The following is a 24,397-nucleotide window of genomic DNA, read 5'->3' as shown; positions in this document are numbered from 1 at the left end:
TATGCGCAAACGAACCGCAAGGGAGCCGTTTTGAAAATAGACGCGCGCACTAAACGGCACATTCGAGCCTTGGCAACAGCTAAGACAATGAGTTGTGCACAAATAAAAGCGGAATTGCAATTGCCATTAAGCAGACAAAGAGTGCAACAGATTTGCAAAAAATTTGAACTTGCAGTATGATGCAAAGGTGCACAAACCAAAGCTCTTACCAAGACATAAGAAGGCCAGGCTTGCATTTTACGAAAAGTATAAATATTGGGAAAATGAATTTGAAAAAGTGATTTTTAGCGATGAGAAAAAGTTTAATCTGGACGGCCCAGACGGTAACCAAAAGTATTGGAGGGATCCTAGGCATCCAAGAAAGAGACAGACAGACTTGCCATAAGCGAAACCACGGTGGTGGCTCACTTATGGTTTGGGTCGCTTTTAGTGTTAAAGGAAAGTCTCCTATATGCTTTGTACCTGGACGGATAAATGCGCAAATGTATACGGATCTCCTAGCAAGTGAACTTATACATTTGCAGAAGAGTTGCATGGCGAGGACTGGATATTTCAACAGGATAACGCTCCTATACACGTTGCGAGGTATACGATGTCGTTCCTGGAATCGAAAAATATACCCCTATTTCAGTGGCCAGCAATAAGTCCGGACTTAAGCCCAATTGAGAACCTTTGGGGCATCCTGTCAGCAAAAGTTTACAAGGGTGGAAGACACTTTGAGTCATTGAAGGGCTTGAAGGAAGCCATTGTTAAAGAATGGGATGCCATCGACACAAACACGCTCCAAATCTTGGTAAACTCAATGCCCCAACGTTTAGAATTGGTCGTACAAGAAAACGGAGATTCAATACCATATTAAAATAATAATCTCAAGTCATTTTGTTACTTAGTTCCTTAATATTTTGCGTTTTTTCAATTTTGCACAAATATCAACTTTCGCTGAACAATTTTTTCAATAAAATTTTTATGTATTAAACATTTTATAATTTAATAAAAATCATGTTTATCAAATTTCAATACCAACTACCTATTGAAAAAAAATGCGCCAAGTAAAAGTTAAAAATAAACCAACAAAATATGATGCACAAATATCAATTTTACTGAGGTACAATAATTACTATAGTAGTTATGATTCCTGAAAATTAGGTTGCGATCAGATAAAAATTAAAAATTATTAAAGAAATACTTTTGTATGGGCAAAAACGCCCTCTTACTAGGGTCTTAGTTGCTTTGGCTAACAATCTGGTATATTGTGCCGTCTATGGTATATTTTGAATGCGGTACTATATTGATATACCAAATATAGCATTTGGTATATTTTTAGTATTTTGTAGTATAATCGGTATATTTTGAGGAAAATACCGCAAAATATATTTCTTCTATTCAAAATGGGTAGCGGGTATCTCACAGTCGAGTACAATCGACTGTAGCTTTACTTGTTTCTTTTAAGACTGTGATTATAAAACGTTGAAATGTGACAGAAGCGTTGTTGAGCCCGAATGGCATCCAATTAAATTCGTAATGCCCGTGAGGGGTTGAAAACGCTGTCTTTTCCCTATCTTGTTCCTGAACAAGAATTTGGTGAAAGCCTTTTACGAGATCTATAGTAGAAAAATATTGCGTTTTTCCTAATTTATCCAATATATCTTCTATATTTGGGATAACAAACTTATCATCTACTGTGCTTTCATTCAATTTGCGATAATCATTAACTATACGCCACGTTCTACTGTTATCAGCTTTTGTTGGTACCAGCCATAGAGGGCATTATATTGCTTACAATATACAGGTTTATCTACTACTATTTTATCTGATGCTTGATAATGTTTGTATTGCTAAGACACTGACCTTCAAGAAATATTAATGTTTTAAATTTACTTATATCAATAACAGCATTTATGTTAACTTGAGAATATTTTGACCTATAATAGTATCAAACGATTTGTTGTTAAATGTTGCTAATTTCCAACTCATTGTGGCATCTTCTTTAAATTCAAGAGGCAAATCAGTTATAATCTCTTGCGTTATTAATGATTTTGAATTTAGAGATGAAAATGATATTGGATGACGCAAAGTTCTTCGAGGATATTGTAACAATTTATTTCTATCTAACATGGAAGTTGTTGAACCAGTATAAATCAAGGCTGTGATTATTTCATTGTTTAAAGTTAAGTTAATTAAAGGAAGTGATTTATCGAGGCAACTATATGAAAATTTGCATGGCAAGAACAGTTCATCGTCTCTGATATTGATTCAGAAGTGAAGCTTTGATCTTGATTATCATTTTTAAATTGGCTACAATTAGTTTTATTTACCTCGACGTGATCGATTTCCATTTTTGAAATATGTATGGCTTTGTTGATTTGTAGTTCTGATTTGAATTTAAATTTTGTGTTCCTGATCGAAAGTTCCCCGAATAGCTTTTACATTTTGGAAATTGTTGTTGTGGTTTGCATTCTCATTTTGATTATTATAATTAGATTTCTAAAATCGGTCTCTTTGATTATTTGTTTTATGATAGTTTTGATTTTCAGTTTTGTTCGGTTTTTCATTACTTAGTGGAAATTTTGTTTTAATATTTTGAGTTCTAACAAGACCTTTGGTTTTAATAAATCGAAAGCTCCTCTTAAATAGCCGTTGAGTTCTTTAGAGCTTTCAATATTCTAACAGAATTAGTTCTGTTAGTTCTCGTCGCTCATCGATGCCAAACATTCTTCTCAACTTGTCCTTGAACCAATTATGAATAGAATAAGTTCGCTTCGAGATGCTGGTGTCAGTGGTGTCATTTGTTGTGAGCAAAAATAGCTGGATCAACGAAAATAAAAGCTAAAAAGCGGAATATCAGAGAAAAAAGTTAAGAAAAAGATGATTTTTATAAAGCAATGTGCTGTATGTTTTTATTAAGAAATTGTCAGTTCAATACTTAATATAAAATAAAAAATATATAATCTACATTAATGTACAAAAATTAAGAATTATAGTATATTTAATATATCGTCAATATTATCGGCATCATCCACTCCTTAAATTCCGTACTCTGCAGCTAGACATCTCTGACTTTTGCTTGTTGGTTTCCTTTGGCATCGTCAATTTGTTTTAGCGCAAGCGAATTTCACATCATTTAATGATGGAAGACACTCCAATTTGGTTGCGAATTTTTGAGGGAACTTTTAGTTTTTGTATTGCATTATTAATTGTTTATTAAAAGTTAAGCGTTTAGTAAATTCACGTTGGAAATAACAACAAAATAACCTTGCATAACCTTAGGAGTCTGCTTTAATTTGATATTTTAAATTGACACGAAAATAGAGCTTATATACTTGCTAATATAAATATAGAATTAATGTGGAATTATTAAGCTGCGAAAAAATTTCAAGCTGATATCTATGTATCTATCTATCTATCTATTTGGAAGTATTTTTGGCCGCCTTCTCCATACAAGACCGTTTACTGTGCAATGCCGTCGAGTATCTATGCAAAAGAAGAAGCAGCCCGGCTATCAGGAATTTTTGAAAATCTTGCGACGCGGTAATCCGACCGTGACAAAACAGCTAAGGCTCTTCGGATCGTTTTTTTTTTAAAAACAAAACAAAAAAAATAATAATGGCGGTATAATCAAAAGACAAATAATGATATAAACGTTTATTAATTCAACAATTGTCTTGCTGCAGTGAAATGATGAAAACACACAATACATAAATCCTATGTTAAAACATGAAACAAACAAAAGTCGTGCAGTCCATAAAAACGATATAACGGTCGAGTCAAGTGAAAAAAAGTTAACAAAACTATGGTGTGCACATCCGCAACTATAGCAACGAAGGAGTAGCTGACGAGCTACAATAGCGAATGACCACCAGATGTTTCAACACCCTGCTCCTATCGAGCAAAGGGACCTGCCAAGCCTTAAAGAGGCAATAGAGGCAGATCCAGCCGCGGGACCAAAGCTCTTGACCATAAAAGAATACACGGCAAGGACAGCAGCCACCTAAGCAGCTTAAGAAGACTGAACATCGAGTTCCTGAAGACTGCAATCAACGAGGAAGACCGACAGCGCTACACGGAGCGCACAGTGGTTGCGTCCATAGGCCAAAAATAAAAAAGTCATAGCAACAAAATGTACGAAAAGTAAACAAATCGTTTCTAAATTGCCCAACCTTTTTCATGGCAAACTAGATTTTTCTGGATATCTAACGGTTCTTTCTAAAAATAGAATTGAAGTTGCGAGAAGGTAGTCATTTGCACAGCACAGCTTGCGCGCATCGCGAATTTTCCACAACAAAACCGAACTTTGAAGTGGTCAGTTCATTTATTACGTGTCCAAGTTTATAATATTTTTAATGGATTTTGAAGTTGAAGGTATTTTCTAAAATTTGAGATATTATAAAAAACGTACTTCTTAAACTCTTCTTGTTATATTAATTTGAAATAATACATGTTTTTGTATACATTTTGAACGTCTTTTTATGTTTAGCTAAGGTTTTAGTAGTGACGCCACAGAATGCCACAGTTAAGTTGTATATCAATGTGTTTGTCTGGCTCTAAAGGTAATAAATGTGTACATTTTTTTGCCGAAAATTGCCGATGTGCTTACAATCGTAAAAATTCTAATACCGTCTTAACATTTTCAGGGTCAGTTTTGCACTAAAAAATTTGTTTTCGCTTGTGTGCTTGTTGTGCTGTTGCCCTGTCTTCGTCTTTTGAGTTTGTGTTTATTAATAGTTTTTCATTTATTAATAGTTTTGATTTATTTTTGTTTATTCCCTTGCTTTAAACTTTAATATGAGTGTGTATTCTCACGTTTATATGTTATTAATGTAAGGTGCAGCAAAGAAGGTAGCGCCGTTGAAAGGTGAACAAAATTGATTGAAGTTATAGAAGCAAATATTATTAAAAACGGCTATATTGTTAATAAGAGTGAAGTGTCAAAGCAGATTGAATACGTTTGTAAGAGGATTATAACGTTTTGAGTTAATTACAAACGCATGAAATCTTCAATTCTCCAATATCAATCTGATTGGTTGAATGAAAAGGAATCAATACCGATAACATGCACCCAATCAACATAAAAATATGAGCCGTTTGTATGGAAGCTATATGATACGAATACAGATACAAATGAAGAAAAACTCGAAGAGTAACTATTTTGGTAGAAGAAAGCAGCAATATAATTTAAATACTTATATATATCTTATATATATCTTGAATTCTAATATGAAATTTTAGCACTGTAACTCCACCGGTAGAATTTTGGCGCACAATCGGCATATAAGCCATAATAAGGTTGTATGGGAGCTATAGGATATAGTCCTCCGATGTATCCAATTATTTTTACTATATATACAAAATATTTTTTAAATTTTTGGGGAAAATTTCATAACGATATCTCAACGGGAAATATTTTGGCCGCGGCTTCATACAAGCCCAACCACTGTGGAGCGCCTTGCAGCCATCAACATTCAACTTCGCGGTGCGAAGTAAAGCGGCGAGCTGCTTTAAAAGCTATAGCCCCAACCGCCCCAATATTATTAATGTTGCCAATGCGGTTTCCGCTGCAACAACAAAACAACAATTACTAACTTACTAGGCCCATATGCACAACTAACACATTATACTCAGTCTTAAACTTAATATAAATAGAAAACATTGTAAACTTGCTAATTTGCAATTTATGTAAACTAAGTATAATGAATTCATTCATTAATTAGGAAATGATATCGAGTTTTAATATAAAAAAAGATAATAATTGCCAATTATTCAAGATATATCTATGTCTTAATCTTTAACTAAAATTTTTTTCACAATGGGGCACCAAGTCAAAAGCGGACGATAACACCGCAAATGTTGTAAATACAGTAGAAGTCGTGGATACAACTCCACACTTAGACGCACTGTACGTGCTACTCTTGATTTTAGTAATAATATCAGCCCTTAACCTAGAACTGAAGATATATCTTCTTCATAGGAGATCGTTGAGAAAAAGACTTACATGGGTCGAGCCAACGATTTAGAAAAAAACAAGAAAGAAAGCTACCCATTTTGAATAAAATGAATATATTTTGCGGTATTATTCTCAAAATATACCAAATATACTGCAAAAATACTAAAAATATACCGAATGGCATATGTGGTATATCGATATAATTACCGCATTCAAAATATACCATAGACGGCACAATATACCAGATTGTCGGTCAAAGCAACTACGGACAGACACATAGACGGACAGACTGTAGTATGTGCATATATTGGGAGAACACTGTAATGAATAAAAACATTTAAACAGCAACACTTTGTTGCTTTTACATAGTATGCGCACATCTCGAGGAACACTGTTCCAAAATATGAACAGTTAATCAGCGACGCTTTCGTTACAGTTAACTGCAATACTTTGTCGCTTTACATTCCGACTCGAGTGCATGCATATGTATGTATATGCACATAAGACTCTCTCTCTCTCTCTCTCTCTCTCTCTCTTGCTAATATGCTTTGTCGCATATTCTTAGAATACATAATATAAAATGTAATACATATGTAACTATGCAGCAGCTTCGCTGCCGGCATCGGACGGCTTCACCGCGTGTTTTACTAATTATGTACTTAGGCTAGATCATGCTTTGATTTTTCCAATAAATCATTATCAAAGTGAAAACCAAAAGGTACAGACGTGCCAGTGTCTCAATTAATATTCTCGACACGTGCCTACTGGAGACAAGTACAGTCATCCCACATGGTGACCAAGACGGTCATCACCACATGGCGACCGTGACAAATTGAAGTTGCAAATCTTCAATCAATCCGACGCTGGGACAGGAAAGAAACAGGAGGAGGAACAAATTGCAATTCAATCTGCAAATAAAAATCAAACGCAGTGAGTAGAGTGTTATGTGTGCGAAGCGGAGCGGAGTAGTAAAACGGTTGAGGGCAAGAAAAGCCCAACTGTTAAAACTACTAAGTACAGACTCTTTACCTTGGGATAAATCAGTCAAGGTACACGCAGAGGTTGAACACATTAAAGAACTATTAAACAACCGCGCACACATACACCTACCATGCGATAAACAATATTGCAAAACAACCAGATAAAACCGTTCCACCTCAAAAGCAAGAATTGCCACAACGAAAGAAGACCTGTCCTGCCGACTGCGAGGACCATTATATTCAGTGAATTGTTACTACACCTGTGCAGCCAGCACCGGTGCCCTCCAGCAACGTAGAAGCAACCTGTGCAGCCAGCACCGGCGCCCCTCCAACAACTCTAGAAGCAGCCCGTGCAGACAGCACCGGCGCCCCCTCCAACATCGAAGCATCAAAACCGACAGCGCTGCCAAAGAGCGGAAAATTTTTAATGCACTGAGTTGTATATTTTTATACCCGCTACCCATAGGGTAGAAGGGTATTATAACTTTGTGCCGGCAGGAAATGTATGTAACAGGTAAAAGGAAGCATCTCCGACCCTATAAAGTATATATATTCTTGATCAGCGTCAACAGCCGAGACGATATAGCCATGTCCGTCTGTGTGTCTGTCCGTATGAACACCTAGATCTCAGAGACTATAAGAGATAGAGCTATAATTTTTTTCGACAGCATTTGTTATATTTGCACGCAGATCAAGTTTGTTTCAAATTTTGCCACGCCCACTTCCGCCCCGCAAATCAAAAAATCGTATAGCAAGCGAATTTTGGTATATACAATAATCACTATAGTAGTTATGATTCCTGAAAATTTAGTTGCGATCAGATAAAATTGTCGAAGTTATTAAAGAAATACTTTTGTATGGGCAAAAACGCCTACTTACTAGGGCTCTTAGTTGCTTTGGCCGACAATCTGGTATATAGTGCAGTCTATTGTATATTTTGAATGGTGTGCTGTATTTTTTATACATTTTATATTTATTTTTTTAGTATTTTCGGTATATTTTGAAAATAATACCATAATATTTTGCCCTTATTAAAATGGGTAGCGGGTATCTCACAGTCGAGCACACTCGACTGTAACTTTCTTACTTGTTTTTATAAATATTAAGAAGAATTGTAAAATTGAGCGACATTAAAGTTGCCCGATTAGAGTATGGCCCGAAAACCATACACAATTAGGCAGGAAATAATGTAAAATTAAAAAAAGCAAATGAATAAAATACTAAATAGAAAATGATATATATATATATACGTCTGAATAATTTCTTTTAAAATTAAATGGAATGGCAAAATATTAACGCCGTATTAATAAAAATAAAAGAAAATTTCGACAAGTCATACAAGTGTCTAGCACAAAACAGAAATATTTCGAAGGAGACAATAAGTAGACACGCAACAATACTAGTTGCATGTTTTAATCAAGCTCGTTCACTTATACACGAAAATAAAGAAAAGTTAGATTCTAGCCACTGGTCGTATGTATCACGATTCTTTCAGAGATTAAATACAAACTTGAACAGTATTAAATCAAAATATTCGTTAGATAGATATTTGTTTTGCACATTTCGCAATGCCTCGTATTGAAAAACACGTCCGTCAAAAATTGTGCACAATTACTGCACAGAAAACGGTGTTTCGTACCGAAACTTAGCCAAACGCTATAAAGTAAGCGTTAATAGTGTTAAGAATATTATTATCAAATTTGGGAAGACATGTTCTCTAAAAGATTTGCCAAAAACTGGCAGAAAAAAGGTCCAAGGGATGCCAGCGTCGATAAGAAGGTGCTAGCTTTAGTGAGAAAAAACCCACGACGTCAGTTCGAGATTTGGCCAAAAAGCGCGAACGAGTGTAAGCATGGTGCAGCGCATAAAACAACGGCATGGCCTAAAGACTTATAAAAACAAAAAGTGCCAAAAAGTTTGCGCCAACAAGAAGTCGGCAAAACGAGAGTACGCAAGCTTTATGATCGCTTGCTCACTGATGCAGTGGAATGCGTCGTAATGGACGACGAAACATATGTAAAATTGGACTCAAAAACATTACCAGGCCCCAATTTTACACAAAAGCCAAAGGTGAAACAATTAGCGACTCGGTCACCAAAATAGAAGTGTACAAATTTGGGGAGAAAGTCCTGATATGGCAGGCAATTTGCACATGTGGCCTAAAACCAGCCCATTTTTCACAAATGGCACAATAAACGCAAAGGTTTACCAAAAGAGTGCATTAAAAAACGTTTAATACCGTTTTATAGAAAGCACAACGTGTCGACAATATTTTGGCCAGACTTAGCGTCAGCGCACTATATCCAGTCAACATTGGCGCTCCTTGAGGCGGAGAACATCAAGTTTGTTTCAAAAAGGAGAACCCACCAAATTGCCCAGAGCTGCGTCCCATTGAGAGATATTGGGCCATCGTTAAGCGAAATTTAATAAAAATGGTAGTCTCTCCCAAAATAACAAAGAAATGAAAAAAAAAAACTGGATGCGTGCAGCCGGCAAGGTCACCAAGGAGGGTGTGCAGAACCTGATGAGAGGAGTTAAGCGAAAAATTCGCTTAAAAATAAGAAGTTAATTTTTTTAAATTCTGTTTATAAAAATTGAAAGTTTAAGTTTTGCTATAAAAAGAACAAAAAGAAAAATTGAAATCGAATCAAAACATGAAAGTTATAGTAGAAAGAAAGTGTGCAGTTTCTTTTCGGTACATTCCTTATAACTATACCTTCAATTTTGAATACTCCAGTGTTAGGTGAAGAAGAAACAAATACAGACTTAGAGACAATAATTGAATCTGAAATCGCTAGCGGTTCAGATAAATATATAAAAGAAGAAGACATAGGCGATCTTACGATACCAGCAGTAATTACACTAGCCGAACTATCCGATTCGGAATCTGAGTCTATTACTGATATAAACAAGTAAAAGCTACAGTCGAGTGTACTCGACTGTGAGATACCACTACCCATTTTGAATAAAAGCAATATATTTTGCGGTATATTTCTCAAAATATACCAAATATACTAAAAAATATACCAAATGGTATATGTGGTATATCGATATAGTACCGCATTCAAAATATACCATAGACGGCACAATATACCAAATTGTCAGACAAAGTAACTAAGACCCCCAGTAAGTAGGCGTTTTTGCCCATACAAAAGAATTTCTTTAATAACTTCGACAATTTTTATCTGATCGCAACCAAATGTTCAGGAATCATAACTACTATAGTAATTATTGTCTATACCAAAATTCGTAACTCTAGCTTTTAAAATTACGCTTGTTATTCGATTTTTTGATTTGCGGGGCGGAAGTGGGCGTGGCAAAAATTTTAAACAAACTTGATCTGCGTGCAAACACAACAAATGCTGTCGAAAAAAAATTATAGCTCTATCTCTTATAGTCTCTGAGATCCAGTGTTTCATACGGACGGACGGACAGACACACAGACACACAGACGGACAGACGGACAGACGGACATGGCTATATCGTCTCGGCTTTTGACGCTGATCAGAATATATATACTTTATAGGGTCGGAGATGCCTCCTTCAACCTGTTACATACATTTCCTGCCGGCACAAAGTTATAATACCCTTCTACCCTATGGGTAGCGGGTATAAAAATCTAAATATGGCCATGACACAAGTTGAATTCCTTAAACTAGCCTCCTCACTCATTCCAGAGTTTGACGGAAGGTCTGAAAATCTTCAAAGTTTCCTTGATGCTCTCAGCTTAGTGGATTCACTAAAAAGAACACATGAAACTATTTCAGTCAGTCTAATAAAAACTAGACTTAAAGGCCATGTTCGAAATCTAATAAACAATGAACAAACCATAGTGACCATTGTCGACAAATTAAAAGCGGTATAAAAGGCGAGTCAGCTAAAGCCTTATCCGCTAAATTATTCAATCTTCAGCAAAAGCACAAGTCAGCAAGTCAATATATTCAAGAAGTTGAACAATTGACAAGGGCTTTGCAATCAGCGCATATGATTCACGGCGTACCGCAAGAATATGCCGAGGAACTTAGCCTTCAAGTTGATGTAAAATCAATTATAGCAAACAGCACAATTGACGAAGTTAGATCTGTAATGAAATCACGTAATTTCAATACAATGAGTGAAATTACAACTGTTTTCGTCGATAGTTGCACAGACGCAGTAGGACATCCAAATACGGTCCTATACGCTGCACAGCAACATAGATATGGATCCAGTCGAGGGTATAACCGCGGAAACTATCGTGGAAATTACCAAAACAATGGAAATAGATACAACAATAATTATAATAATAATGGCAATAACAGAAATAGAGGCCAATATAGAGGAAACTCTAGAGGCCGTGGTAATTCAAACAGGGGCCACAACAATAATAATGGCAATTGTTGATGCCAGATGACTGCAGGTGTGACCACTCAGGCCAGCTGACAGCGTGGTCGCGATCGAAAGTTATCGATAGCGACAAAGCTAGTATACTGTGCGTGTGACCGTGTCATACGCACAGTCACACTGTTCTTGGTTTTCCTCTGAAGATGGTCACCCTGCCCCTTTTAGTGCTTTTCTGCTATTCCGCCTTCTATCATATGTTCAAATATCTACGCACAAACCACATGTAATTTTTTCCAAGTGAAAATAAATACTACACAAAGTTAAAGTTTAAAAGAATTAAAGGTGAAAATGTTATTACTTCAACAAGCGTCGCCTCCTACACATTCTGGTCCTTCGAGCCGGATTGGATATCGCTCGACCCCAGCAAGCAATTGGTTGACAAGATAAGTAATACACTTTTTTTTCCCCATACATTTGTGCAAGTGTCGTGTTCGCGCCATATTTTTTTCCTTGTAACTTATATATATGTGACACAGCATATATACATATAAGTACATAAGCGTTCGACCGGCATTTTCTCAGCCATCTTTTCTACTTTGTGTATACTTGGCACAGTATATATATATATATATATCCTTATATGTATATGTATGTGTAAGTATATACAGTTTAAAAAGAGTTCGCTAATATTTTCCGTTTTTGGCCGCGGTTGTGTGTACTTTGCTATTTCTTTTTCTGTCGTATCGCGTTTGTCTGTTTTCTTTTAACACACTCCTGTGTAGGCAAGCTCTCTTCTATTGGTTATATTCAAATAACAAGAGAGTTGCTCCTCTCATAACAAACGCGCATAGATCCACTACACTCCACTACACTCCATACATATATATATATATATACACATATACATACGACATATATACACCCACACACAACACACATACACACACGTACTTTTCCATACACGACACTTACACACATATACACTCCGTACATGTTCCGCAAATATTGAAACTATACAGTATTTACAAATCCATTGTTGCATATAATATATATATATTAGGTTGGCCAAAAAGTCTTGCGGTATTTCCGATAGGTGTCTTTGCAAGCGCGTAATATTATCCACTATTACACATATATATATACACATATATACACACATATATACATATATATTATCCATTATTACACATATATATATACATATATACACACATATATACACATATATTATCCGTTTCCGTATACGTATATAAACAGCAGCAATCACACCGAGAAATAAAGATTCACGCTGCTGTTTGTGTTTTACTTAAACATTTTTTGTTTTTCCGACAGCGATTTTGTTCCTCGTCTGTTTTCTTGTGTCGGCTTTGCTCACTATCCTGTGACTGCCGAAGTTCTTTTCCATTTGTGCTTGCTTTCGGCTGTCCGCTTTACCGTGAGTCTTTGTTGAGAAAAGACTCTAAAGTGACTGCCGAAGCATAGTATGTCCAAGAGCCAAAAGAGCGAAAAGGACTCAAAACACTCGTTAAAGCTTCCGACCACATCTCGTCGCCTGTCGTCCGCTTCGCCCGCTCCTTCGGGGTCCAAATCCGCCACACCTGCCGCTCAACTCCGAGTAAAGGTCGATCGTCCGTCGCCGTCTGCTTCTGCAAAGACTCCGCTGTTGCGTACATCTTCGACTGCTGTACGTAGTCAGGCAACTACCCGTTCCGTCAAGCTAAATTTAGCAAAACCCGTGCAATGGCTCTCAGCAACTTCGTCGCCGTCTCTGACAGACTGGTGCACTTCGAGAGTCGGGTCAGAGGGCCTGCAGCCGAAGATGACAATGTACACACGTACGAAATCCGTCGTGACCGGCTGCAAGTCCTCTGGGACAATGTCGAAGCCGCTTATTCCACATGCGCTGATGCACTGCATCAAGGCGACAGTGAAGGCACACAGGCGATGGAGGCAAAACAATCACTGCTATGCAGTGTACGAGCGGTGTCTCGCCCGTGTTAAGGGCAAATTACCCAGGTTTCCGGGTCCAGCAGGAGTGAAGCATCCGTTCCTCCTGTATACTCCAGTGGCTGCCGGCTCCCTCCAGTCGACACCGAAGTGTTCCGTGGGGATTACTTGCGGTGGCCGACTTTCCGTGACCTTTTCACGGCCATCTATGTCAACAATCCAAGGTTGACTCCGGTCGAAAACTTTTCCATCTGAATTCGAAGACCGCAGATGAGGCCAATGAAATAGTAGCCAAATTTCCGCTGACGAACGATGGTTTCGCGTCGGCTTGGGGTGCTCTCTGCGAACGTTTTGAGAACAAGCGCTTGTTAATAACAAGCCAGTTGAAGATCCTGTTTAACCTGTCCACGGTTACCCAAGAGTCGGGAGCAGCTATCAAGGAGCTGCAGAGCACGATTCAGCGTTGCTTGACCGCTCTAGAACATTCAGACATTTCCGTCTGTAGCCCGTTCGCAGATTGCATCCTCGTTTTCCTCTGCTCGTCCAAACTCCCCAAGCTCACACTCTCGTTGTGGGAGCAATCGGTGGTGGACAAAGCGAAAATTCCCGCATGGCAGGATATGAGCACGTTCCTCAATGAGCGCTACCGTACGCTCGAAGCGATTGAGGACGTGAAACAGACTGCCAACTCACAGATCGCGACTGCAGGACCATCCCGTCCGCAGAATTCGAAGCGAGTCAACTCCTTTGAGGCCCGAGTCACTCCGAAAGGCAAATCGTGTGACTTGTGCTCAAAGGAGAATCCTGTCCGGGTGTGTCCGCGTTTTTGCAAATGTCGGTCAACGAGAGAATGACATACATCAAACAGAAAAGTCTCTGTTTAAACTGTTTCGCAAGAGGTCACCAACTCCGAGAGTGTACGAGTGCGCACAATTGCTTTACATGCAAGGGCGGCACAACACTCTTCTCCATCGGGGTGACAGTGCCCACAATGGTGCCTCTTCATCGTCAATATACAGTCCACTCCAAATCCAACGGCAACAAATGTGCAGAATTTCTTTGCCAATAATGCTCAGAATGTCCTTCTCGGCACGGCGGTCATCAATGTTTGCCACTTGGGCACTACATATACCGCACGTGCGCTAATTGATTCGGGTCGAAGCGACCTTCATTTCTGAGCGTTTGTTCCAACGCATTAAGTTGCCTTTCCAGTCCGTGCGAGCCCAGGTATCCGGACTAAATCACGCAGTTGCGGCCCAATCGCAGAAGTTATGTCACTTCAGCATTGGTTCTCTGACGAAGCCGAGGCTCCATATCGAGACTTCGGCATTCGTAATCCCACAGTTGGCAGGCAAACTGCCCTTCTTCGATATGCCGCGAACTTTCCTAAAGGATCTACCAGCGATAGAACTGGCAGATCCACACTTCTACAAGAGCGCTCAGATCGATATACTAATTGGCGCGGATATCCTTCCGTCGGTCATCTTGAGCGGCTCCCGGCCAAACATTTGTGGCTCACTCCTTGGGCAGGAAACCGTGTTTGGCTGGATTCTTACCGGCCCCGTCTCCCAGAGTACGTCGACAACTGTTTCTGCGTTTTCGACAAGAGTCGCCCTCAAGCAGACGAACAGCTCGACAGACTACTTTCCAAATTTTGGGAGGTGGAGGATATTCCAGCGAAGTTGATAAAGAGTCAGACTTCGTTTGCGAAGAAAACTTCGTTAAGACTACTTCTCGTAGCAAATGTGGCAGATATCGGGTGACTCTTCCATTCCGGAAGCCCGATGGCATTGAACTGGGTCATTCCAGATCTATAGCGCTGGCTCAATTCCTCAAGAACGAGAGTCGTTTGTCAAGAAACGATTCTCTAAAGGAACAGTACAATGCCGTTCTCCAGGAGTGCGTGGACTTGGGTCATATGACACCCATATCGCCTCAGGCGATTGGCACGACTCTAATTTCTACCTGCCTCACCACGCCGTGTTCAAACCAGATAGCACCACAACGAAGGTGCGGGTCGTTTTCAACGCATCTTGTCCATCCTCAAATGGCAGAGTCTGAATGATATCCTTCATTCAGGGCCCATTCTCAATCGGATCTCACATTGCAGATCCTCCGATGGCGATACTATCGATATGTGTTCAATGCGGACATAACGAAGATGTATCGCCAAATCCTCATGGACTCAAAGCACACACCGTTCCAACGAATTCTGTTCCGCACGTCGGACGGTGTGATCCGTGACTTTGAGTTGAACACGGTGACATTCGGTGTCAACTGTGCGCCTTTCCTGGCTCTACGAGTCCTTCAGCAACTTGCTGATGACATACGCTTGGGTATCCTCTCGCAAGCCGTGTCATTTCCAACAACATGTACGTGGACGACGTCCTAGCGGGGACACACACAAGAGAAGAGGCCATCCGGACCATTACGGAAGTGTGTGCAGCCCTGGACAGTGCTGGCTTCCCGCTGAGGAAGTGGACGTCGAACCATAAGAGCGTGCTGAAGGACATTCCAAGGACCATCTACTTCGAGAAGATTTCCTCGAACTCGAAGACTCTAGTACGGCGAAAACTCTGGGCATCAGGTGGCAAGCTCACGATGACGAGTTATTCTTCATGCCACCAGAAGTTGCCCATCAGGACTCCTACACGAAGAGGGAAGTGCTCTCGCAAATCGCTAAGCTTTTCGACCCAGCCGGGTGGCTGGCCCCTTTCGTTATCCGAGCCAAGATCTTCATGCAGGAGATCTGGCTGAGAACGCTCGAATGGGACGAGCACCTTCCACGGATCTTTCACTCCAATGGAAGGAGTACCTCCAGAGCTATCCTGCTCTGGGAAAGATCCGGATTCCAAGATGGGTCCAATTCAGACGCGGGTGAAGCTCCAGTACCACGGATTCTGTGATGCATCAGAAAGGGCGTACGGGCAGCGATCTATGTCCGTGTGGAGACGGCGAACAAGGTTTCCACACATCTCCTTACTGCGAAGACAAAGGTGGCTCCGGTCAAGTCTCTCTCAGTGCCACGTCTGGAGCTTTGTGGCGCAGTCCTGTTGGCTGAGTTATCTGCAGCCCTCCTCCTGAATCTGCCAGCAGAAAGTTTCCAGACTTTCTTTTGGACTGATTCAACAATTGTTCTCGCCTGGTTGAACAAGCCACCCTGCAGATGGACAACCTTTGTGGCCAATCGCGTGGCCAAGATCGTCCAAGCCAGCGACGCCAAGAACTGGTCGCATGTGCGATCCGAGCACAATCCGGCAGATCTCGCAAGCCGAGGTGTCCTGCCACAAGAATTGATGTGTAATCCTTTGTGGTGGCATGGACCAGAGTGGCTTCATCTCCCGTCGGATCAATGGCCAACATCTCCGAGTCCCATTCCGGAGACTCTGCTGGAGCAACGGGTGAAATGCAACGTCGCTAAGTTACCTCCTACTCCTGACTTCTTGAGTAAGTTCTCTGAATTTGGCAAGGCGTTGCGCACGTCCGCCTATGTCCTCAGATTCATCGATAGGAGTCGGAAGTTGGCAGTTCCACGCTCTACCGTGGTCCAAGCGGATGAGCTGTCACGGATCCAAGAGCGGCTAATCGTCATGGCTCAACGACAAACTTTCCAACAGGAATACCAATGTCTGCAGTCAAGCAACAGGTTCCTTCCTCAAGTTCAATCCGAAACTTGAACCCTTTCCTCGACGGCAAGGGGATTCTACGGGCCTGTGGGCGTCTGAGGGCGTCCCACTCGCTGCGTTATGATGAGAGTCATCCAATCATCCTCTCGTATTCCTCGTCCTTTGCACGACTACTGGTTCGTTTCACCCATCGTATATCCTTACATGTGGAGAGTATTATAAGAAAGGCCGGTGTACATCGGACGGGCACGATATTAACCAACAGATGTGTCCAGCTCCTTGGTTACGCTGATGATATTGATATCATTGGCCGCACCAAGCGTGATGTCACAGGAGCCTTCGGGGCTATTGAAAAGGAATCAGCAAAAGTAGGACTAGCAGTTAATATGGAGAAAACAAAGTTTATGGTGTGCTCTAGCAGAGAATCGCGGCGTCTTGATTCTCAGCTGACTGCAGAAAACTATAGCTTTGGGTCCGTCAAGGAGTTTATTTACCTAGGCACTGCTATAACAAGCACAAATGATGTCAGTCTGGAGATTAAGCGGAGAATAACACTTGCCAACAGGTGTTACTTTGGGCTCAGTAGGCAGTTTAATAGTAGAGCTCTCTCTCGACGCACAAAACCACACTCTACAAGACGCTCATTCTTCCAGTACTCTTATATGGTGCGGAGTGCTGGACTGTGACGCAGTCAGATGCAGCTGCTCTTGGAGTGTTCGAGAGGAAAATTCTTCGCAAAATCTTTGGTCCAATCTGCGTGGACGATGTTTATCGCATCCGATACAACCACGAGCTGTATGAGCTATACGGCGATGTTGACGTGGCCAGTCGAGTGAAATCTCAAAGACTTCGCTGGCTGGGCCGTTGCCCGTATGGATGAAGATGCTCCGGCTCGTAAGGTGTTTGATGCGATGATTGTTGGGACACGAAGGAGAGGACGACCCCGAACGCGTTGGCAGGACCAGGTGATGGAAACCCTGTCCACACTTGGTGTTACCAACTGGCGAAGGCGCGCTCAGGACAGAGCCGCGTGGAGGCACATCGCGCTTCAGGCTGAGACCCGATAAAGGGTTGTAATGGCCACATAATAATAATAATATCCTTACATGGGGGTAACCAAGTCGTCATGCGGCTGATCCGCTCCAGATTCTGGATTCCAAAATTGAAGGTCCTCGTTAAATCCACCATCAACTCCTGCAAGGTTTGCGTCATCTACAAGAAGAGATTGCAGACCCAAATGATGGGGACTTGCTTAAGGAAAGGGCGTCCTACTCGAGACCTTTCACGCACACTGGAGTCGACTTCGCTGGCCCATTCGAAATAAAGAACTACACTGGCCGAGCCTGCCTCATCACCAAAGGGTACGTCTGCGTCTTCGTGTGCTTCAGCACGAAGGCGATCCACTTGAGGCAACATCGGATCTCACGACGGAGAAATTCCTGGCCGCATTCTCCCGTTTCATCGCACGGCGCGGGTGTCCACACCAAATGTACTCGGACAACGGGAAAACCTTCGTTGGAGCTGACAAGGTGATCTCCAACGACTTCTTGGAAGCGACGAGGGAGTGCATCATTGCACAACACGCCCACAAGAGCCTATCCTGGCACTTCAACCCGCCGGGCGCCCCGCATATGGGTGGTTTATGGGAAGCCGGCGTAAAGAGTTTTAAGGCACTCTTTTACAAGGCGACATCCACCTCGAAATATACGTTCGAAGAGTTGTCCACTCTTCTCGCTAAAATCGAAGCCTGCCTGAATTCGAGGCCGATTTCCCTATGTCCGAGGATCCGTCGGATTTACTAGCGCTCACTCCTGGCCATTTCCTCATAGGTGGCCCTCTTATTTCGGTGTTGGAACCACCAATTAACCAACCGGCCACCTCCATCCTCAATCGATGGCAGCGACTGAAGGCTCTTCACCAACAATTTTGTTTCCGTTGGAAAGATGAGTACCTGAAGGAGCTGCACAAACGGACGAAATGGCAATCCCTACCCGGAACCTTCGGATCGGTGACATGGTCGTCATAAAGGAAGACAACCTCCCTCTAACGAGTGGCGCCTAGGACGGGTGCCTGGACGACGTGTCCAGGCACCGACGCCAAGTTCCGAGTGGTAGATGTGCTCACGGTGCGGGGTACCATCCGAAGACCCGTTGCCAAACTTATTCTACTCCCGATGGACAGCAAGACTGACCCCTCCACGTCAGAAGGACTGAAGGACGAATAACATCCTATCCTGTTCTCTTATTCGTCCTCCTGTGTTGTCCTATGCTGTCCTGTTCCGTGTGTCATTGACACTGCAAAGAGGCTATTACAATAATCGTTTGTTTCTTTTTGTTTTCGTTTCATGTAGTATGCCGTCACACACATCCACCCACCAGAACCGCCCGCTGGCACCAACTCGTTCCGGTGTCACGTGTGCCGTGGGATCCACCCACTCCGGAAGTGTCAGCGTTTCCTGAGGCGACAGCGGAGAAACGGTTGAGAGCAGTACTCATCAACAAGTACTGCTCTAACTGTCTGGCCCACCAACACTCCGGGCAATCCTGCCGCAGCGCGGGAAGGTGCAGGGTGTGTCGGGGGATCACCACACACTGCTGCACTTCAAGGAGGCACGCAGCGCTCACCCCAACCGTCAGCGACGAGGCGAAGACCAACCGGTCTCCACCCGGTCCCGAACCCCAACAAGGCCACGCTCGCCAAGACCGCGCTCGCCAAGGCCGCGCTCGCCAAGGCCGCGCTCGCCACGGCCACGCTCGCCACGGCCACGCTCGCCACAGTCACGCTCCCGCTCGCCGTCACCCCATCGACCGGCCTCGCCGACGTCCGAGGAGGCCTTCCGACGTCGCTCGCATCCTTGCTGCAGGACAAGGCTGTGAGCATACTTCCGACGGCCAACATCCTGATCGACACCGGATGCAAGACATTTGAGATGCGAGCGCTGATCGACCCGTGCGCGGCGACCAGCCGTATCAGCGCATCTTTGGCAACAGCCTACCGGCTATCCGTCACCCGCGTTGGTACGGAAGGCGTCTGCACGGCGATCATCCGCTCACGGACATCCGAGTTCCGTCGAAAGGTGCTGCTGCAGGTGGACTCGCAACTCTGCAGCCGCACCCCCCTCCGACCCGTCGATGGCGAGAACTTGGAGCAATTCCGCAGCATCACGCTCGCCGACGAACGCTGGTTCCAGCCATCGACGGTGTCCCTGGTGCTCGGCACTGATGTGTATCCTCACATCATCCTACCTGGCCTCCTGCCGAGCAGGAGAATTCCACCTTGGTTGGATTCTGTCCGGTCCATTTGGACAATGATACCGTTTTGCAACTCATTGCAAGGGGAGGATGTTGATGCCAGATTTCCCTAAACTATTTAATAAACAATTAAAAGAACTTTGCTGTAAATACACAGAGATATTTGGACTTGATACCGAACCAATAACAACCAATAATTTTTATAAGCAGAAACTAAGGTTAAAAGACGATGAACCAGTATATATAAAAAATTATAGAAATCCTCATAGTCAAAAAGACGAAATTCAAGCTCAAGTCGATAAATTAATTAAAGATAGAATAGTTGAACCTTCAGTCTCAGAATACAACAGTCCTCTTTTACTAGTACCAAAGAAATCAATAGATAACGAAAAGAAGAAATGACGATTAGTAATTGACTATCGTCAAATTAATAAAAATTACTATCAGACAAATTTCCACTTCCTAGGATCGATGATATCTTAGATCAACTAGGAAGAGCAACATATTTCTCTTGCCTTGACTTAATGTCAGGATTCCATCAGATTGAGCTGGACGAAAACTCTAGAGATATAACGTCATTTTCAACGAGCAATGGCTCTTATCGCTTCACGCGATTGCCATTTGGACTAAAAATAGCGCCAAATTCCTTCCAAAGAATGATGACTATCGCATTCTCTGGACTTGAACCATCACAAGCATTACTTTATATGGATGATTTGATAGTGTGACGCTCCATACTGCGCCACAAAATAAACAATAGCCCAAAACGAATATACCAGAGTTTTTCTCTCATACATGGTCACTCACCCAGCTGTGCTGAGTTAACAGCGCAAGTACAACGCAAAGAGAGTTCACAGAGCATGTGCAACGCAAATATGAGCCAAGCAAGTTGACAGCGCATGTGCAACGCAAAGGGAGTTAACAGCGCAAGTACAACACAAAGAGAGTTCACAGAGCATGCGCAACGCAAATATGAGCCAAGCAAGTTGACAGCGCATGTGCAACTCAAAGGAAGTTAACAGCGCAAGTGCAACGCAAAGCGAGTTAACAGCGCATGCACAAATTTAGGAAAAGAAAGAAAAGCGAGTTGGCAGAGCCAAGACCTTGACCTAGATAAAAGGCGAGAGTAGGAGGAGCGGCTCTCACTCTGATAAGAACTTGCCAGTGCGCGAGTGATAAAGAAAAGTTTAGAACCACGTGCCAAGTATAATTCGAACAGTTCCATCACGCAATACACGAAGACTTTAAAGGTACGTTCAAGCTGAATGCTTGATACCCATTTACACTTTAATTATTCCCTTTTGCTCCCCGTTCAACACATGCGATTACGCATAGCCATTAGCATAGTCATTGTATTAACCCCTTCGAGTGCGACAACGCACTAACACAACCACACTAACGATATACGCTAGACATTTGTTTTCTTTTCGCCGCGTCTTTCGCTCGTCGTTTGTTTACCTTTTCACACAACATATTTTTTCCCCGTTCACCGTAGTAGTGTGATTACAGATTACTACAGTCGACGCTGAAAAAGTGTGTACAGTGTGACTGTGCCAGTGTGATCACACGCCAGCATTTGTCTCACTCATACTGTGTGCTTTCGTCTTTTCCCGTAGTGCTCGTGCAAAGAAAAGTGCCCGTTCGCGGTAACAGTAGTACAGTCGACACTGTAATAGTGTGTATAGTGCGGCCGTGTCAGTGTGATTACACACCAATACTCGCCTCACCTACACCGTACATCCCGGTTACGATTCTCCGCGAGGTATACCTAACTCCCGCTAGCCGTAATAGTGTGACTACAAACTATTACAGTCGGCGCCGGAACAGTGTGTACGGTGTGATTGGGCAGTGTGATTACACACTCACAACCATTTCACCCACGCCGCGTGCTACGATTCATACTATTCGTACGAACCCCGGTTTCTTCCCGTTAGCTGTAGTAGTGTGACTACAAACTACTAAAGTCGACGCCGGAACAGCGTGTACAGTGTAATTGGGCCAGTGTGATTACACACTCACAACCATTTCACCCACGCCGCGTGCTACGATTTATACTATTCGTCCGAACCCCGTTTCTTCCGTTAGCTGTAGTAGTGTGACTACAAACTACTACAGTCGACGCCGGAACAGCGTGTACAGTGTAATGGGCCAGTGTGATGACACACTCACAACCAGTTCACCCACGCCGCGTGCCCCGTTTTCCATATTCTTCGCACGAACCACAACTCTTCCCGTTTAGCTGTAGTAGGATGACTACAACCACTACAGTCGACGCCGAAAAGTGTGTACAGTGCTGCATAGTCGGTGTGCTTCACACTGATTTCCGTGACTGTCTTTTCTTTACATCTTGATCTCCATTTGCCTACGAAGATCGTCTCACACCTTGAGATACTCGACTTGTAGGGTTTCAGCAAACATAAATTTCTTCTTTCGATCCCTGGACAGCGCTAGCTACCTCGGCGTTGTGACGGTTCGTTACAATAGTAATCGGTTGTTCCGAAAACACATGCTCAATAATTTAATTAGTGTTTTTGACATGTGTAGGAAACACAACTTAAAGCTGCATCCTGAAAAATGTTCATTTTTATGCATGAAGTGGTGGTGATGACCGTCATGGTCACCATGTGGGATGACTGTACTTGTCTCCAGTAGGCACATGTCGAGAATATTAATTAAGACACTGGCACGTCTGTACCTTTTGGTTTTCACTTTGATAATTTCAAAAATATGGGCAATAAAATATTAATTTCATTGAGAGTAGCGCTAAAGAAAAAGAAGCTCTATTGTCTACATTCCATGATGATCCAATACAAGGAGGTCACACAGGCATCACAAAACCTTGGCCAAGGTCAAAAGACATTTTATTGGAAAGGTATGACTCGAGATATTACTGAGTACATTCGAAAATGTCCAAAATGCCAACAATCAAAAGTGACAAGAAAAATAAAACTCCTTTAACAATAACTGATACACCAACACATGCTTTCGACAGGGTGATAGTGGATACGATCGGTCCACTACCCAGGTCTGAAAATGGATCTGACTAAATATCTAGTCGCGATTCCAATTCCAAACAAAAATGCTAACACAGTAGCAAAAGCGATTTTTGAGAATTTTATTCTAAAGTATGGTCCAATGAAGACGTTCATTACGGACTTGGGAACAGAATACAAAAATTCCATAATAAATGATTTGTGCAAGTATTTAAAATAAATAACATAACATCAACTGCACACCACCACCAGACAGTTGGAACAGTCGAAAGAAGTCACAGAACATTCAATGAATACATACGCTCATATATATCGGTTGATAAAACTGATTGGGACGTATGGATTTAATATTTCGTTTACTGTTTCAACACAACCCCATCTATGGCACATGACTACTGTCCTTATGAACTTGTTTTCGGTAAAACAAACAGTTTACTAAAACATTTTAATAGCACAGATAATATAGAATCTTTATATAATATAGATGATTATGCTAAGGAAAGCAAATATAGATTAGAAATAGCATATAAAAGAGCTAGAATTATGTTAGAAGAAGCTAAGAGAAAAATAAGGAATTATATGATGAAAAGTAATAAACGTAGATATATCGGTAGGAGATAAAGTCCTACTTAAGAATGAAACAGGACATAAATTAGATCCAACTTATTTAGGACCTTATAAAATAGAAAATATAGAAAAGAATGATAATATAGTAATTTCCGGAAAAACTAGAAAAACAAATAGTCCACAAAGATAGGTTAAAATTTTTAATTCATTAAAGAAAAATAAAAAAGTAATTTTTAAGTCAATTATCCAAAAATATAAAAAAAAGAAAACCATTTTTTGAAGAAATTATACAAGATGTGTAAATATAAATATAAATATATCCTTTAAAATAAAAACGTAATTAATAAATGTATGTATAAGTATGCGCACAACTCGAGGGAACACTGTTCCAAAATATGAACAGTTAATCAGCGACGCTTTCGTTACAGTTAACTGCAATACTTTGTCGCTTTACATTCCGACTCGAGTGCATGCATATGTATGTATATGCACATAAGACTCTCTCTCTCTCTCTCTCTCTCTTGCTAATATTGATTATTGATTATTGCTAATATTGATTACACACAATTTCTTTTCTCGCACTATTCAATATTTATTTACTTATGTCACTTTTGTGTTGGAGTTGGCGATATATACCATATGTTCTCTTTTTCTCTACTTTGGGAGAATTGCCACGACAAAATGACCAGGTGACTTGCGAGAATGAATGACCAGCACAAATCAAAAATCTAAGCCTTGTCAAACGGACATTAAACTGTATTCATGTATT

The sequence above is a fragment of the Drosophila sulfurigaster genome, unplaced genomic scaffold (genome assembly GCF_023558435.1).
Source record: "Drosophila sulfurigaster albostrigata strain 15112-1811.04 unplaced genomic scaffold, ASM2355843v2 contig_289_pilon, whole genome shotgun sequence".
Classification (NCBI taxonomy): Eukaryota; Metazoa; Arthropoda; class Insecta; order Diptera; family Drosophilidae; genus Drosophila; species Drosophila sulfurigaster.
Note: the sequence above shows the minus strand (reverse complement) of the source record.